The following is a 19,521-nucleotide window of genomic DNA, read 5'->3' as shown; positions in this document are numbered from 1 at the left end:
CTCATCCTCTGTGTGCCCCACATGGATGTGGCTCACAAGGAAGGAAGGGGAACTTGGATAGCACTGACCACTGCCACCAAATGAGTTTTTTTTTAAATAAAAAACAGGTTTCAGAGCTTTTCCACTTTCAGAATTCTAGAGGAGAGGTTGTGAACTTGTATTCAGTTTTGGCCTCAGTATCCCCACGTGATGCAGTTTTGTTTCCAGTCTTGTTAACTGAGTTTTTCCAGCTGCTTAAAATGCACAGGAAACCCTTCTCCCTTTTTCTGGGCCATAGAGTATAGTTTATAAAGCACCAAACTCATTGATTCTATGAAGGTTTTCCACAGCTAGCCTGCAAAGCCAACTAACACAGCACAGGTTTTGGAGGTAAGTTTTGACAAATAGTGAAGTTTTAAAATAAGAGTTATTCATGTAGTCAGACTAATTCTTAACTTTATATTTTCCTGAAATATAAATGCCTTTCATTGTGATCTGTTTTCCTGGTGGTGTTTCACAGAGTAGTCTCTCTTAAAATTTGCGTATTTTTCATAACATACCATCAATGCAGTTACTTCGTTCTCTCGTCTCCTTTACAGCGAGTTAAGTTAAAGCAGAGATTTTGTCTAATTCATCATTGTGTCGCCAGTTTCTGACTCTTAATAAGGGCTCAATGAGTATTTGCTGAATGAAAGAATCTATGAATGAGGTATATTCATGTTCTCAATTCCCAATTTTCTATACGTATCTTTTCTCCTCTTGCCAAATGTTTATCTATTTTAGGGTCTTTTGAAAAGAACCAGATATTGCTTTGATCAGTCCTCTCTTTTAAAAAAAATTCTAGTTCATTAAATACTTCTTTTACTTTGTTACTTCACTGCACTTTTTTTGAACTTATAAGTTGATTTATAATTTAATAGGAAAACTCAAGATATGCATTTTCATTTGAATACAACTTTGTCTTAGAGAAGATCCCCTGAAGAAGAGAATGGCAACCCACTCTACTATTCTTGCCTAGAGAATTCCATGGACAGAAGTTACAGTCCATGGGGTTGCAAAGAGTTAGACATGAGTGAACGACTAACACTTTGACTTAAAAAAAGTCAAAAAAAGCAAAAAACTTTTGTCTTTATCCTGAAAGTTTTAAAAGGTAGTTATTTCTTTCCTTTTTTTCTAATTAGCCTATACTTACATTTTGCTTTCTCTGTAATGCAATAGGTTAGCATATTTTAAAGTTTCTTAGTAGTTGAGTTTTTAAATATTTTATCTTTCATAACTTCAGATTTTATTCCACTATGATCACAAGCTAATCTTTGGGAGTTATTTTTATATTTAGTTCTTATAAATTCTTAAAAACAAAGTTAAATTTTCTTATCTCTTATCTTCACCATACACCCTCAAAAGTGAATGAGAAATTTAGAAAGAGCTATTCCTCTCACCCAGATTGAACATGGGTTAGATTGTGTTTAGATTATGTGCTAGATTCTGTTTTTTTTCCCCCCTTCCTTTTGGCAGGGTGGGGTACCATGTAAAAACAAAGTAATACATGATCCACCTTGCCAAGCTCATTCAATTTTGTAATATAGGTTATGACAGAAATATAATGTCCTCTTTCATTTGCTGTCTCTGAAGGAAGCATTCTAGGGGAAGCTTTTTCTCCCAGCCCCATTTGCCTTTGTCCTTGGGGTTAGGCCCCTTCCTGGATGTTGGGACGGACCTGCTGCAATTCATAGGAAAGGGAGTTACTGACCTGTCATCATTGGTCCAGGGGTAGCACTCACTGTACAGTTAAGGGTTCTGAGCAGACCTTTTCCACTCTCAGCTTCCAGAGGTGATCATGAAGATTACTCCTCTCAGTTATGGTGATGCCATGTAAATTTTCAATAAATATGCTTTATCTGGAATTTCTCTCAACTGGACAGCCTGCTGTGAGTGTGGAAAAGAGAGATTTGACACAGGAGGGCAATTAACCTTGTTCAGTGGACTTCAAACTCAGTTTTCTTAAACTGTTAGAAGCTTCTTTGCACTCAGTCACTGGCTTTCAGCATCCAGCCCACACCTCAGGATACATCAGGCCTTAGCAGCTATATTTATTTACTACTCAAGGCAGAGTTCTGTCCATTGAAAGAATATCATGTATTCTAAGAATAATTAAGTATTAGTGTTACTTTTACCTTTTAATCAGTTTAAGTAGTTATCTTTACTCATCTGGTTCTTGACCACAAACTTCCCCCCATCATTCCATTATCATGGAGCACCTGCAATGTTTAGAGGCAAATACAAGGATGAATTGGAACCTTTGTCCTTGAGAACAGGAGACAGAAAATTACAGCCTAAGGGCCATATCCCACAGCCCTAGAGCCATATCAACTTACCCACCTAAAGTTTTATTGGAAAACACCCCTTCATCTGTGTATTTTCTATCTTCCTTATCACAGTGGCAGAGACAAGCAGTTGCCACAGAGACCATCAGGTCCACCAACTTTAAAATACCTGCCACTCTGGTCCTTTACAGACACAGTTTTCTGACACCTGATGTAGAAGTCAAGGTCTAGGCAGAGAGAGAGAACCCAGTCCCCAGAAGCGCTAATGTGCCTGGAAGCTCCGTGTGCTTTTGGAGAGGGTTGAGCCCATTTCCTGGGTGTTTTTATTTTTTGAGCGGCTCCAAAATCAATGCAGATGGTGATTGCAGCCATGAAATTAAAAGACGCTTACTCCTTGGAAGGAAAGTTATGACCAACCTAGATAGCATATTAAAAAGCAGAGACATTACTTTGCCAACAGAGGTCTGTCTAGTCATGTATGGATGCGAGAGTTGGACTGTGAAGAAAGCTGAGCACCAAAGAATTGATGCTTTTGAACTGTGGTATTGGAGAAGACTCTTGAGAGTCCCTTGGACTGCAAAGAGATCCATCCAGTCCATTCTATGGGAGATCAGTCCTGGGAAGGACTGATGCTAAGCTGAAACTCCAATACTTTGGCCACCTCATGCAAAGAGTTGACTCATTGGAAAAGACCCTGATGCTGGGAGGGATTGGGGGCAGGAGGAGAAGGGGATGACAGAGGATGAGATGGCTGGATGGCATCATTGACTCGATGGACATGAGTTTGAGTGAACTCCGGGAGTTGGTGATGGACAGGGAGGCCTGGTGTGCTGCGATTCATGGGGTCACAAAGAGTCGGTCACAACTGAGCAACTGAACTGAACCTGTGTGTTTTGGAGCAGGAGGTATATTTATTGCCTCTTGGGCTGTACTCCTAGCATGGCCCATTGGAACAGCCTCCTCTGGTCTGGGCAGTGGAGGGGCAGGGCTACCCCCAAGGGGCCCTCTCTCACTTTCCAGGGTCCTCAGGGCTGAGTTGGGTACCCAAACCTAGCCAACCAGAGAGGGTTACTCTGCTTTCTGTTGCCTCTACTGATATTTGCAAAATATCAGCACCTGTTCTAAGCCCAGAGACAGTGCTTTGTGAAGTAAGTGAAAGCCTTTGAGGCCCATGAGGACCTTGGCAGAGGCCAGTGGCAGCTTCGTGTGCCCCCTTCCTTGCCCAGACTTAGGGGATCTCTTCCAGCCAAGCCCACACTGTGCCAGCCCACTGGGCTTCCTCTGGAGATAAGTGAGGGCACGTGGGATGGGCAGTGGCCAGCTCTCCTTCCTCTTCCTGCTAATCCACTGCTTGAGCTACACAGCGGGGTCCACCTGCTCTTACAGCTGGATGACTCTGAGCAGTAATGCTGGTAAAATGGTGATAATAAGAGCAGTAACAGCACTGACGGGCATCATCATTATGAGAGTGGCTGACGTTCATTGAGGCTTAGTATGTGCCACTTTGCTTCCATCGGGGGTTGCCTTGCAGGCCAGATGCAGCCCATTGCCTATTTTTTATGTAACACTGGAACACAGCCATGAATTGCCTGTGGCTGCTTTCACATTGCGAGGGCGGAGTCAAGTCGCTATGACAGAGACCTTAGAGCCTGCGAAGTCTGAAGTTGTTACTGTCAGGGCCTTTACAGAAAAAGTCTATTGACCCTTGGTCTACATTCTCACTGAATCCCCCGACACCCTCCCTGCCCTATGTCCATTTTACAGATAGGAAAGCAAGGCGTGGAGGTTAAGTAGCTGGCTCGTGTAGTAGAAGCTCAGGGTCTTCCCCTCTCACTTGGGATTGGGACTCTCCTCCTTTCTGGGTTGCTCAGAGTTGTGGGTGTCGGGGGTGTTTTGGGAGCAGAGTTGCACAGGCAGAGGGGAGGGACCCGGAAGGGAGGGGTCACGGTGTGGAGACACCTAGCCTCTGTGGTGCCGCTGCTTTGCACTGTGATATTTTTGGCATGATGGTTAGGCCAGGTTGGGGCACATCAAAGCCCTTCTCTTGCTGACAGGCTGGAGTTTTAAGCCAGGGAGCACCTGGGCTCTGGAAAGAGGGTCAGCAAAGCAGAGACTGATCTAAGGGGAGCCCGTGGTGTCCGAAGCAGAGCTGGGAAGCTTTGCTTTGAATCTCAGCTTCCCTCTCGTAGCGCCAAGTCCATGCTCACATTCCCTACCTCCTGTGAACCACAGTTTCATGCTTTGTAGAATGGAGAGTGGGCTTCCCTGATAGCTCAATTGGTAAAGAATCTGCCTGCAATGCAGGAGACCCTGGTTCAATTCCTGGGTCAGGAAGATCCGCTGAAGAAGGGATAGCCTACCCGCTCCGGTTTTCTTGGGCTTCCCTTGTGGCTCAGCTGGTAAAGAATCCACCTGCAATGTGGGAGACCTGGGTTTGATCCCTGGGTTGGGAAGATCCCCTAGAGAAGGGAACAGCTACCCACTCCAGTATTCTGACTTGGAGAATCCCATGAACTGTATAGTCTGTGGGGTCGCAAGAGACATGACTGACCGACTTTCACTTTCTTTCTTTCAGAATGGAGAGAGTAGGGAGAGGGGCATTTTCCTCTCTACCTGTTTTGAGTTCTTGTTGTTGGACTACTAATAAAACTGACTCAAGACATTCACAGGAGAAGCAGCAGCTTGTTTTAACTCATGCACACGGAGGTCTCATAGAAAGGAGAAGTCTACATAAGAATTTGACCGAAGAAGGCAACTTTGTACTTTTCAGACAAATAATACATTTGGGAGGAATTGACAGGACAAAGAAACGTAGGTTGTGGATGCTCAGTTAAGTAAGAATCTAGACAGAGTTTGGGCTTGGAGTAATAAAGAAGTAACAAGATGTGTTTATATAAGCTTCTAGGCCTGAATTCCCTGTCTCTGACAGTAAGGCTGTTCTACCTTCAGAGACAGAGAGGTCCATGGTTCTTTCTTTGTTCTTGTGACTTTTATTTTTACTTACTGAAGTGTACTTGATGTACAATATTATATGTTACAGGTGTATAATAAAGATTTACCATGTTTGAAGGTTACACTCCATTTATACTTATAAAATATCGGCTATGCTCCCATGTTGTACACTATATCCTTGTAGCTTATTTTATACCTAATAATTTGTACCTCTTTATCCCCCTACCCCTATGTTACCCCTCCCCACTTCACTCTCCCTATTGGTAACCACTAGCTTTTTCTCTTGGAGAAGGCAATGGCACCCCACTCCAGTACTCTTGCCTGGAAAATCCCATGGATGGAGGAGCCTGGTGGGCTGCAGTCCATGGGGTCGCGAAGAGTTGGACACGACTGAGCGACTTTACTTTCATTTTTCACCTTCATGCATTGGAGAAGGAAATGGCAACCCACTCCAGTGTTCTTGCCTGGAGAATCCCAGGGATGGGGGAGCCTGGTGGGCTGCCATGGGGTCGCACAGAGTCGGACACGACTGAAGCAACTTAGCAGCAGCAGTTTTTTCTCTGTATCTGTTTCTTTTTTGTTATATTCACTAGTTTGTTATGTATATTTTTATATTCCACATGTAAGTGATATCATACAGTATTGTCTTTTTTGTCTGACTTATTTCACTTAGCATAATGCCCTCCAAGTCCACCCATGTTGTTGCAAATGACAAAATTTGATTCTTTTTTATGGCTGAGTAGTACCCCAGGGACGGGGGAGCCTGGTGGGCTGCCGTCTATGGGGTCGCACAGAGTCGGACACAACTAAAGTGACTTAGCAGCAGTAGCAGCATCAGTATTCCAGAGAGAGAGAGAGAGAGAGAGTGTGTGTGTGTGTGTGTGTGTGTGCGCGCGCGCGTGTGTACACGCATCATATCTTCTGAATTTAATCTGTTGATGGACTCTTAGGTCACCTCCACATCTTCACCATGGTAAATAGTGTTGCTGTGAACATTGGAGTGCTCGTATTTTTATGAATTAGCATTTTTTTTTCTCTTGGATATGCACCTTGGAGTGGAGTTGCTCGATCATATGGTAGTTCTGTTTTTGAGAAACCTCCACTGTTTTCCACAGTGGCTACACCTTTCACAGATGTGTTTCCTGCTTTCAGGGAGACAGGAGGGTCAGAGTGTCCACCTTGCATTGACTGTTGCTTTAATAACTTTAATTCAGAATAATCAGGATGTCATTGTGGTGTGTTTGGGGGCAGCCCACCCTCAGCCGCAGTAGGAGGTTGGTACAAAAGCCCACTTTCCTTTCTCTGGTCTTCTGCAGGTCTGGAGAGAGGTATGCCCTTCACACAAACATAGACTCCTCCCTGCTGGTTCACAGGGAGGACTGTCCTGCTGAGGGCGCAGGGGATGGGTGGAGCAGAGGTGGGATGGGGAGTCTGGGGGGTCCTCTGGGATCCTGCCCAGGGACCAGCAGGTAAGAGGGTACCCTCTGTGTACTTGCTGCAACTCCTGGTTCTCAGCCACTAGGGAAAACGACCTGAGACCAGGAGGGGAACTCGGACCCTCCCTCTGCCTTCCCTTTATGCACTGCATCTGCTGAGCTCTTTGTAGATTTGGGGGTAAAATTACCTTATTAATCTTTCTTTTGTAAATACCACTGTGAAAGAAGGGGATTTTGCATTCACTCATCTTTTCATTATTATGGTAATAGCTTTCAATTTATAACTAATTAACGCTGCTCCTTCCTAACCCGGCCTTTATGAGGAGAAGCCAGCAAGGAATCCAGGAGTGGATTCCAGCAGGTGGGAGTGTGGGTGTGGGTGGAGGAGTGCGTCCCTGTGGCTGCTTCTGAGGTCGTGACCCCGGTGCCTTTGTATATGTGTCCTGGTGGCCGGGAGGTCTGTTCCCATCCGCCTGCAGGCAGGGGTTCAGGCTTGGCTGTCCATCTCTCAGGAGGAGATTGGCACATGGGGGTAGGCGGCAGCCAGGGCGAGGGAACAAGGAAATCCAGAAGTGATTCCTTGAGAGGACTAGGAGGGAGATCTGGAGACATTGCAAAGGGAAAAGGGAAGGCTCAAGGGGACGTAACGCATGTCTTCAAGATAACTGCCATGTGGATCTGAACTTGTTCTCTGGGTCCCCAAGGAGAGACCCAGGAGAGATGGGCAGTGGTGACAAAGGGGCAGATTTGGACGTGGTGTGAGAAACGTGCCCAGGGCCGTCACACTGGTAGGTATCTGAAACAGAGCTGTCCTCCTTGGGAGGCCTCAGGTGCTGCTCTGCACGCATCCATACATGCACTCCAGAGACATTCCATTTAGTTCAAGTTTAAAGACACAGTGGCTTGACATGAATAGATGCGCAGTTGGATCAGATAACCTGCAAGGCTTCTGTGATTCTGTTCCACACACCAAAAATTTATGTTTGGGGAAAGATGACTGGAAAGGGAGCTGGATATCTAGCTACAGCTGTTTTGCTCTTATTTATTGGTATTCTTGTGGAGTGACAGCCTCATTCTTCCCTGGCAGGCTAATGTAGGCCAGTCTTCCGAAATGAGAAGCCTGGAAAACATAGGAGGAAAGGGGAGGGAACTCAGTAATGACATGCACACATTCTCTTTGATCTCAGGCGTGGTTCAGAGCACAGACCCTCCTGCTCTGTGGGGGGGGGGGGGGGGAGGGTGGGGACTCAGATAAGAGATTCCAGTTTCCCTGTGGAGTTTTCTGAAACTATAGAGTCATTAGCTTTTCCCTGTTTATCAAGCGAACATAAATAGGTACAAAAATGGTTTCCCTTCTCCCTCATGGATTAATTATATGCATTCCCCACCCCCTTCAGGCCCATCAGATTTGTTTGCTACTGTGTTTTCTCTGAAAAGATTTGGGACACTGGGTGAGGGGCGTGGAGAACACTTGGGTCGTTATTGAGGCCGTGTTGCTTCCTCCAGGGTTCCAACGCAGCCCCCTTTCGATGCTGTCCAATGGAGTGCTCTGCCATGATGGACATACTCTGTATCTGACCTACCCAATATGGTAGCCACTACAGCCCCTAGCCCCGTGTGAGTGGATTGGCAGGGAAAGGTAAAGCTGTACCAGGAAGTGTTTTGAGCAGTAATAAAGAATACCTAGCCATAAAAAGGAATGCATTTGAGTCAGTTCTAATGAGGTGGATGAACCTAGAGCCTATTATACAGAGTGAAGTAAGTCAGAAAGAAAAAAACAAGTATTGTATATTAACACATGTATTGGAATCCAGAAAGATGGTACTGATGATCTTATTTGCAGGGCAGCAACAGAGATGCAGACATAGAGAGCAGACTTGTAGACATAGTGGGGGAAGGAGAGGGAGGGATGAATTAAACGAGTAACACTGAAACCTATGTATTACCACATGTAAAATAGATAGCCAGTGAGAATTTGCTGTATGAGGCTGGGAGGTCAAACCGGTGCTCTGTGACAAGGTAGAGGGGTGGGTGGACTTCCCTGATAGCTCAGCTGGTAAAGAATCCGCCTGGAATGCAGGAGACCTGAGTTCGATCCCTGGGTTGGGAAGATACCCCGGAGAAGGGAAAAGCTACCCACTCCATTGTTCTGGCCTGGAGAATTCCATGGACTGTATAATCCATGGGGTCGCAAAGAGATGGACACGACTGGGTGACATTTCACTTTCAGAGGGGTGTGATGGGGTGGGAGGTGGGAAGGAGGTTCAAGAGGGAGGGGACATATGGATACCTGTGGCTGATTCATATTGATGTGAAGCAGAGGCCAATACAATATTGTTAAGCAGTTATCCTCCAATTAAAAAACAAAATAAAAAAAAAATAAAACAATGCGTGGCACCTGCACAAAAAAAATACCGTAGAATGAAAAGGGCAACACAGCTAATTGCCTTGGGGGCTTTTGGAATCAGTTAGCAGAAAGCATGGCTGCTGAAGGTTGGAGAAAGACTCCCCCATCATGCATCTCATTCGTTTCTGGAGGCTGTCATTCTTGGGTGTGATGCCAAAGCCGCCTCTCCCAGTGCTGGTGATGACAGCCAAAACGCTTCTAATCACAGCTGCCCATTGGTGGCCTGTATGCACGACTTAACTGAATCTCACAAGCAGTCGGCGGACCATGGAGACACTTGATGGATGGCTGCTCCACGTAATTCTGGACCTGTAACTTGTTGGGAGCTGTCAGGGCCAAGACAGCATGACTACTGGACTATCATGGCTTTGAAACATGGCCTTTTAAAGACTTGTTCCAATCAGCCACAGGATGCAATGAGTTGTGGCAGGAGCTGAGAATCCTGGCAAGACAGATCTCATGGTTTGGGGATAGAATTCAAAGCTTGCACCTCTGTGCAGGCGGCTGAGAGGAGGAAGTGATGGATGACCGCCCCAGTCTCATCCTTTCCTGCTCTGACCCAAAGATGCACAGCTTTGTTGCTTGGGGATTCAGAAGGGTGATGCGTAGAGAAATGACCATGGGAAGCCTTATCCTATGTCTTCCTGTCTTTCACCCTCTCATACCATCCACTGCCTCGCTCTTGTTCGACTTCACCTATTCCTTCTAGCTTGGCCCCAATTTTAGTTCTCTTCTTGGTCTCAAGTTTGGCATTTGCTGGAGGTTTTCTGAGACTTAGCCCTTGCTGCTTCTAAAGCATTTGGCTCAGATTTGATTCCTTCTGCCTTCAACCGCTAGGGATCTGTAGCTTGCCTTTAGGCTGTAGCATGCCATGGCCAAGGTGAGTAGCACCAAGCATCTCCTTTGGTGGTCCAGGACCTTTCACTGGCACTTCATCCTTAGGGACATTTCGTGACCCCAGTTTGACTTCCCTGAAATATCAGACCTCTGGAGGGGAAGACTGTGCTAAAATCTTTTTAAAAAGGGATCGATTTTATATAACAATTCAGATCTTTCTTTTAGGACTAGGATGATCCATGAGTGATGACAGTGTATGCAGGATGGCGAAGACTTCCAGAACTACATCGAATCAGAGAGGGTATTTTGTTTGTGACAGTTTAGGGGTGTTTGGATGTGTTTCTGGGTTCAGATGGCAAAAGCGAAAATCTAAGAAGGGATGCTCGTGTCCTGCAGCTTCTGAAGGTGCCTGAGGTTAGCTGCACGAGGAGGGACAGCAGCTCTGACTTACGTCCATGTGCGGGGACTGTGGCATGCGACCTCTGTTCTCTGTTAGACTTAATGGGCAGTGCAGGAGCAGGGCTGGTAGTTGAAAGCACCTGCACAGTGACTCTTGTTGCTCAGGTTTTGATATTCTTGCTTCCCTTGCATGTTTCTTTAAGAACAAAGATCTTAATTTGGGAAATTTTGGCCCATATCACATAGGGGCCAAAATTTCTTTCACTTTCTTTTCAACAGAGAAATCATTGTTTCTTAAAGAGGTGGACAAGATTGAGATGGAAATGATGCTGGGGCTGTGTGCCCTTCTTGGGAAGTTCAGAAAAGGAGCAGACAATGGCTCTGAGATTTCTTCCAGACAGTATCTTGTCATTCATGTCTTGACTGGAGAGACTGGCAATCTAAGTGCTTTTGGGGGCTGTGTAGATAATATAAATGAGTTCCTCATGTAGTTAGTGTGTTTCTCTGCTAGGGCTGCTAAAACAAAATACCCGCCAGACTGGGTGACTTAACAATAGACTTTAATTTTCTCATAGCGCTGGAGAACAGAAGTGAGACGCGGGCAGGGTTGTATCTTCCCGAGCCCTCTCTCCTTGGCTTGCAGGCAGCCCCCTTCTTCTCTCTGTGTCCTCAGCAAGTTTTCCCTCTGTTTGCAGGCACCCCTGACATCTCTCTGTGTCCAGATTTCCTCTCGTAGAAGGACACGGGTCAGATTGGATTAGGTCTCACTGTGGTAAACTTATATTTCTTAGTCACCTCTTACAGGCCCTGTCTCCAAATACAGTCATATTCTGAGATCCTGGGAGCTTAGGCCTCAACATATGAATTTTGGGGGACACAATCCAGCTCCTAGCAGGCAGTGCAGAACTGTGCTCGGGAGGACTGAAATGCCAACTGGAATGACACCTGTTCTTCTGGACAGGCTCCTACTGTATACAGTCTCCAAGGCATTGCTGCACCCTCCTAGGAGGGCAGCAGAGAGTCTTCTCAAGGAGGGTCCCAGATGGTGAGAGGACTGGGGTCCCGGACAAAGGAGGGGACACTGAAGTGCTAGGGAGCGTCATGTTGAGGAGAAAAGACTGGACAGAGATTGTCGTTGTTGGTAGAATGTTGACAGATTTCCATGAGAAGGCTTTGTGTGTTCCTGAGAAAGATTCTGGGATGGCTAGGCAAGAGTCCTGGGAAGCCCTGAGAAGCAAATTTTAACTCATCTGAGGAAGGGACTCTTTGACTCATCAGAGAGCTCTAGAGAGAGTGCAGATGAAAGATAGAAAGTTCCTGAGCACAGGATGTATTCGGCCAAGGGGCTGCAAGTCGAATATTTCACACAAGAGATTCCTGTCTCACCTTGAGACTTAGGCCATGTAATGTGGAGGTGTCTCCCTGTCCTGGGACTCGCTCTGTTTCCAAGTGCTTTATAAACTAAGAACCATACAAACCCAAGTGATGCTAAGATTTTCACCATCAGGCTGAAAGGATGAGCTACTTTTTGCAGACTTAGGTTCGCTTTTTAGTTTTCTATTGCTTTCAGACAGCCATTCAGAGGCTGTGTGTGGGCATAGGCGTGTATGTACCTGAGCCCAGTGAGATTTCTCTCTAACACTTCTTGCTTTCCTCCAGCAGACCTCTGTAAAGTCTCTAAGAAGCGTCAGTCATGGTGAGCTGAGGATGGGGCTCACTCAAGATTCGCTGCCTGGTGGGAGAGCAGGTCACCTGTAAGTGAGGTGTCTGTGGATCTGGGTGCCTGCAGAGGTTCTGGGACCACAGAAGCTTCTGGCTGTGTTTGTGGCAGCCAGGGATGGCAGTGGAGAGGCAGTAAGATTTGGATGATCTTTTAAAAGGTTTCTGAATTTTCAGGGTGGCAGAGAAGGACAAGAGAGCAGCCTGCATAAAACGTCAGAGACGAGAATGTCTGTGTGAGGTTCTAGGTGCCAAGGCAGCTCCGAGAGACCACAGAATCAGTTCTCCTGGGAGTAGGCAGAGGACGGAGGTGGAGCAGGTGGCAGGCACGAGGCTCTGTAAGTGCCAGTCTGAGAAATGGCCACACACATGTTCCGAGAGGGGCCTCATTGCCAGCTCTTGGGATTTGACACTGGACCCTGGGCAGGTCCAATAGCACAGAGGCCAAGCCAGCATTTCTATTAATGCCTGTAATTTTATTAAGAATACATATTCACTTAAGCATTTTCAGTTGCATCTTTGATTCCCATAGGAATGCTTTGGGGACACTGTTTACTACCTGATTAGTAGTACTAATACTGATCCTAGTTTACTACCTCTAGTAGTACTGATTCTAGTTACTCATACTTGCACTAATAGTGGTGGGATGGTGTGCCAGGCACTGTGATGAATAATATCCAGGGCTTCCCTGGTGGCTCAGAGGTTAAAGCGTCTGCCTGCAATGCGGGAGACCCAAGTTCAATCCCTGGGTCGGGAAGATCCCCTGGAGAAGGAAATGGCAACCCACTCCAGTATTCTTGCCTGGAGAATCCCGTGGATGGAGGAGCCTGGTAGGCTACAGTCCAGGGGGTCGCAAAGAGTCGGACACGACTGAGCGACTTCACTTTCACTATCTCGCTTAATCTTCATAATAGCGCTGTAAGTTTGCCCGGCATCCAGAGGCAGCCCTCTTCAGAGAGGTTAACTAACTCAACCACATTCTCGCAGACTGGCTGTTGGCAGAGCTGGGCTTTGTAACCAGGCACTGGAGTCGTGACCACGGTGCATACTCTTCAGCCTCCTGCACCTTGGTGCCGCAAAGACTGTGGCTCGAGGAGCTTGCTGGTCCCCAGGGCTGTACCCACGGAGAGGCAGCTGAGATGCCAGGTGATCCAGGGGCACTAAGCATCCCTGAGAACAAAATGTGACGGGGAACTGTACTTAGCAGAATGCTTACCTCTGGGAGGAGGCTCTGTGGGGCGGGAAGGGGGCACTTTGATAAGACATCTGGGGTAGAGGGTGAGGCCAAGAGATGATCTCAAATAAGAAGAAATAGCCTTTGAAATTGCCCTCTGAGGGGAGGTCTTTGCAGTGATTCGGGGTCATTGCAGGGCTTGCTGTAGAGGGAGGGATGTGAGTTTGGGCTCAGATGGAAGTGGTCCGGAGAGGAAAGGAGGACTGAGAAAGGGGAAGCAGCCTGTGGCTACCAGGTTCCTGCTCAGGACGCTGTCTGCCTCTCCACTAAGTAAACAGAGTGTTAGTTGCTCGGTCGTGTCTGGTTCTTTGTGATCCCGTGGACTGCAGTCCTCCAGGCTCCTCAGTCCATGGGCTTTTCAGGCCAGAATACTGGAGTGAGTAGCCATTCCCTTCTCCAGGGAATCTTCCCGCCCTAGGGATCGTACTCTGTCCTCCTGCATTGCGGGCAGATTCTTTACCACCTGAGCCACCAGGGAAGCTCCAAGTAAATGTAGACAGTTATAGAATATCAGTAGGAGAAGTGCCAAAAAACCAGTCGGCCTGGTGCCCACAAGTTTCCATTCACTGAAGAAGAGAGGGGAGGCAATTGGGAAGTCAGATGGGCTTTCTGGGGCTCGAGTGAGCAGGAAGCATCCCTCCAGTGCGTTTGTCAGAAGGGGACAGGCACTTGGTTTTCCTCCACACGACTCGGTCAGCCTCCCCTGTGTGGGCCGCTGCAGCTCTCCATCTGGAGCGCTCAGGCAGCAAGCACTGGCGAGGATGCTTCAGGTCACATCAAAGTCGCAATGCAAAATAGGTCAAAGTTATTCAAGCAACAGATGCCGAGCCATGGACCCTGTCTGGAAAGCTGGCTCACAGCAGAGGTGTGGGGCAGTGTTCCCACAGGGCGAGTTCTGGTCCTGCAGACCCAGAGCAGCAGAGATCTCGGTCATCATCAGGCACAGCAGCGGTTCTCAGTGCGAGTCTGTTGATGTCAAGGTAGAAGTATCATTTCCCCTCCTTTCAGAAGGGACGAGTTGCAAGGACCCACCTTTTGGTGCGAGGGGCTTTGCCTACGTGCCATCCTGCTGTGGCTGGACATCTTTGGTGCCCTTGGACGTCAGAGTCCAGTTCTATTCTGTTCCTCCCTTTAAGTAACCCCCTGTGAAGCCATGTTGTTGATTCTTCTGAAACGGCCCCAGCCGGGCAGAAGTCAGACTCGGGAACTGCTCGCCTCCTGACAGCTTTGCCTCCCAACCCCTGGCCTCTTCTTGCCCTTTCTCACCTGTCCTGATATCTACCCCAGGAGGGCTTGATGCCACATCACTGTTTATGCTTATTGCTTCCGGCCTGCCTCCTGATACGGTGGGGCAAGCCCTCTGTCTCTAGTAAGCGCCTGTTGCCAATCCTCCTTGCCCTGCCTCTATGGGGCTAGCCAGTGAGATGCTGCGGCATAAACGCCCCTCTTTCCATTGGACTCAGTGCTAGAAAATGACTCCCGCTCCAGGCACGGGAGAAGTGATCTGATCTCCTCAGTCCGTCCTAGGTTGCTGCTGTACCCTCACGTGAAGTGATCTTTGAACTTCAGTAGAAGGAAATGTACTCAGTATTGTCCTTCCTCAGCTCGTATCTCAGTGTCCAGCATTCTGTTTGGGGAGACCGCAGAAGCCAGAATGCAAGTTCCCTTGCCCTCCTTGTGTTGCAAGGCTCTGGGGAGATCTCCCTCCAGTGCATATATTGAGCCCACGGCCTCCAGTTCTGAAACTTTCCATGCTGCATGCATGCCACCCATTTCATCATCTATGCACAGAGAAATTAACAAAATTTATTCTCCTAAGTTATCTGATACGATAGACTCTGCTAGTTGTTTACCAATAGCTATTCATCCCTGAAAGTGTGAAAGTATTAGTTGCTCAGACGTGTCCAACTCTTTGTAACCCCAGGGACTGTAGCCCACCATGCTCCTCTGTCCATGGAATTCTGCAGGCAAGAATACTGGAGTGGGTGTCTAGCTTAAAAACTATGTTTCCCAGCCTTCTTTGCAGAGCAAGTAACCATGTGACTCAGCTCTGGCCAATGAGATGGAAGGAGGAGCTTTTGGGCAAGGCTTCCAAGAGAGACCACTAGAAGGGAGGCTGGCTCAGACACCTCATGCCACTTTTGTCCTGTGCCTGTTCCTCCCTCCTCAGTGAAACAGAGGCTGCATGTGGGAGGTGGAGCGGTCTCCAGGGACAACGAAGAACCTCCCCCCGCCCACTCCGCCATGGGGATAAGAGAATTGCAGACCTCTGACCTTGACAACCTAAAGCCTTTGCCTCAATGGCAACAGACATTTTTTTCTGTGCATTTCATGATGGGAGAAAAATCAAACCCTCATTATTGAACAGGCTGCATTGTTTGTCTCTGTTCAAGCTGAGTGCGGTTAAGATTTATACCTAGTGACACTGCTTCCCTTCTTGGAATCTCTTAACTGTATCTCCTTTTTTAGGCACAGCTTTGGAAGGACCCTGGCCAGGATGAGTTAGGTCACCCCTGTCTGAGATCTGCCTGTCAATCCAGCACAGCCCCTCCTCACATCCAGGAGGGCACAGGTAGAACCTGCTCACCTGGTCCCCGTGCCCTGCCCTTCTGGGATTATGACTGACTCCATTCAAGTGAATTCTAATCTGTTTTTGCATCACATCTTCTGGATGGGCTCCAAAGTGGGCATGCTTTAGACAAAAACGGGGTTCTTGCCTTTGAGGCAAAAGTGCAGAATTTTCTATAGCCACAGGCTTGGCTTTTACAGCTATGGTTCTTTCAACAAACTGAGCTAAGGTGTATTTTAGGGAGAATCCTCCTTAGGACCTCTTTCTGCAGCCTCTTGGATCTGCACTTGGCAAAGACGAGGAGGCGTGGGTGAAAGGAAGAGTTTTCTCTCTGAGGGTTCACTTGGTCAGGATCTCACAGTTTCCTCAGAGTGGATATTTCCTGTGTGTTCTTGATTGTAACAGTACTCTGGATAAGTGGCTTTTGCACAGCATCCATGAAACTGGTTTGGTCAGTGCCCTGCGGTATCTTTGGTCGTCTTCGACGCTGCCCAGCAGACCTGCGTTCAGGTCCAGGTGCTGTCCTTAACCCTGAGTGGGTGCCTAAGATTCTTCAGTAAAATAGACATCATCAGCTTTAAGAGGACCATTGTGAAGACAGGAGAGGTAGAGGCTTAAATGCAGAAAAATGAAGTAAGTAACAGGTACTCATTGTAAGTAATGGAATAATGCCTGAAGGAAAAAGTTAAGTCTTCTGTAATCTCTCCCTCTCCCAGTACAACTCCTGTGGTCTCTCTATATCTGTGCTTCCATTCTTCTCTCTATACATATAAATGTACTCACACACACTCATAGACATGTGCAGTCTCATAAGGGATCATAATATCTACATTTCCTTCTTTTGATTATTTTTCCATTATGATAGTTCATATAGATCTCATTCTTCTTACTGAATGTTGTCTTCCTCATTCTTCTTACTGAATGTTGTCTTCCTTGCCTGGAGGTGCTATGGTTGGCTCAGGAACCAGTTGTAGGACATTTAGACTGTTTCTTTTTTTTTCTCTCTTTCAAATGATGTGATGATGAATAACCTTGTACCCACATCTGTGTGTAGGTGTGCATGTACTTCTGTAGGATAATTTCTTAATAGTGGGATTCATGGGTTAAAAGTAATGTACATTTGACATTTTGATTATTCACAAATTCCTCAATAGGGGTTTATAAACATGTTCACTCACATTAATTCTGTAAGGAATTCTCAGCTCTTTAAACTCTTGATAATAATGGATATTTAATCTTTGCTAATCTAATAGTTGATAAATGATGTTTTGTGGTTTTAATTAAAATTTTGAATACTTGAGAGTTTGGTGGTTTTTTTTTTTTTTTTACCTTTTTTCTTGTTTATTTGTCTTATGTAAGTGCTTTTCTGTTAATTGCTTGTTCAAGTTCTTCCTCTGTATTTTCTTTTAGGTTAAGACTTTTGTTGATTGACAGACACTCTTCACATTTTAAGGACATTAACCTTTTGTCATTAGAATGCAGATATGTTTCACATTTTTCACTTATCTCTTAATTGTGTTTTGCAGTACAAAACCTTTTTAAAAAAAAAAAAAGTGTGGCAACGGTCAACTTTTTCAGGTGTGAGTTTCATGTCATACTCAAAATATTCTCCCCGTCTTTCAGATCAGAGACACACTCGAATGGCCATGGAACCATTGGTCTGCCTTTACCTCGTAGTCCTTGGGGTGTGTGAGAAGACATTAAACAGATAAAGTGGTAGAAGGAGAGGACTCAGGACCAGGAGTTCAAGGTCCTAAGTTTGAATCAGGCTGTGAGTCCTTGGGCTAATCACTCAGCCCCTCTGAACTGCACTTCCTTCAGTTGCAGAAATAGTCATACCTAAGATGGAGTGTGTGTGTTAGTTGCTCAGTCGTGTCTGACTCTTTGTGACCCCATGGGACACAGGCCACCAGGCTCCTCCGTCCATGGAATTTTCCAGGCAAGAATACTGGAGTGGGTAGGATTCAGTTAAGCACAACATGATAGCCCTGACATCCAGAGATGTTAGGCAAATCCTTCCTGCCTCACTTTTGTAACTGCTGTTCTGAGAATGCCACGTGGAGAGTGAGTTGCCCTGTCAAGGGTGACCTGGGTCCTTCCTGCCTCAGTGTTTGTAGTTCTGCCGGCAGGCTTCCTCTGCTGGGGTTTGCCCCTCGCCGTGCTCCTGTCCCACCCTCTGTGGGGGACTGTGGCATCAGGCAGCTGCCCATTCACCTACCTCTGGGACACAGAGCACTTACAGCTCACGATCGGCTTGATAGGACAGCTGGCAGATGGCGGTGGATCTGGAGGTCTGAGTTCAGAGCTCTTTGAGTCCTGCTTTCGTGCCAGGAGAAATCTTGTCTGTCCTTCCTTTGTACCTTCGGCCATGTTTGGGGCTTGCTGGGTTAGTCACAGGTGCAAAGCAGGATGGGAGAGACCAGGGGAATGGCAAGGGAGAGAGAGAAATTCAGAGTGACACAGGAGAGACAGAGGCAGAGAGGTCCAGGGAAGAAAGAGATGTATGTAAACATGTGTCAGAGGAGGGAGGGAGGGGGACAGAGATTGAGAGATATAGACAGAGAGAGACCGAGGGGAAGGCTTAGCTGGGCAGAAAGCAGGGGAGAGACACTGTTCTACAGAAATAGAGAAAAGGAGAAAAGGGGAGAGAGATAACAGGGAGAAAGAGAGGAAGAGACAAAAAGGGAAATGCATAGAAAAGAAGCAGATGGGACCCCAACAGAGGCATTCCCATCCAGGACAACAGTACTTATTCAAATAAATAATATTTCAGTGTAGTGTTTTAAAAAATCCAATTGGCACACTCCAGCCCTGACGTTGGCCACCTGTTCTTGTAAAGCAAGTTTTCCAGCAGGAACAGATGAGGGTGAGGCAAGGTGGGGTGGTATGAGTACAGGGTCAGATTCTGCCTTTACATAGGTTTTTGGATTCTTCATCATGAATGTTTTTGACATTCGTTCAGATTTTTTCAAATATTGCATTAAGATAATATGATTGTTGTTATTGTTCAGTCAGTAAGTCGTGTCCAACTCTTTGTGACTCCATGGACTGCAGCAGGCCAGGCTCCTCTGTCCTTCACTATCTCCCAGAGTTTGCTCAGATTCACGTTCATCGAGTCATTGATGCTAACTAACCGTCTCATGCTCTGCCACTCACTTCTCTTCCTGCTCCAATCTTTCCCGGCATCAGGGTCTTTTCCAGTGAGTCAGCTCTTCGCATCAGGTGGCCAAAGTATTAGAGCTTCAGCATCCGTCCTTCCAGTGAATATTCAGGATAGATTTCCTTTAGGATTGATATGATGGCTGAGCTTTGTTTGTTTTTTGGTACTTCCTCAAATTTGTGCCCTTCATGCTAGTCCTTGTCTTGAAAAAGGGAAATACACAGGGAGAAAGCAAGTGAGAGCCTGATGTTCCCATCAGAGAAAGAAGAGAGGAAGAAGAGAGAAACACAAGAGGTGATACTATGGGGAAAGCAATCACGAGATGCGAGAGAGAAAGAGGAGCAAGAGTGTGATACAGGAGGGAGGGCGGGTGGAAGGAGGCTGCGTTAGAGCAATTGTAGAGATGAGCAGACAGAGCAAGCAAGATAAGATGGTGGGGAGAGGAGGGCAGGCTGACATAGGCAGAGGGAAGGGAAACAAACAAGAGACTGATGTCTGGTGAGAA

The 19,521-nt window shown here is 46.7% G+C and overlaps 1 protein-coding gene across 2 annotated transcripts in view; it reads left to right on the top strand.

The window, feature by feature from the left end:
- Positions 1-19,521, top strand: part of PTPRT (protein tyrosine phosphatase receptor type T) — a 1,142,536-nt gene that overhangs the window by 153,092 nt on the left and 969,923 nt on the right. The gene's annotated exons all lie outside the window — the stretch shown is intronic.

Source organism: Bubalus kerabau, chromosome 13 (assembly GCF_029407905.1).
Source record: "Bubalus kerabau isolate K-KA32 ecotype Philippines breed swamp buffalo chromosome 13, PCC_UOA_SB_1v2, whole genome shotgun sequence".
NCBI classification, from domain to species: domain Eukaryota; kingdom Metazoa; phylum Chordata; class Mammalia; order Artiodactyla; family Bovidae; genus Bubalus; species Bubalus kerabau.
This window is presented reverse-complemented; position numbering and strand designations above follow the sequence as displayed.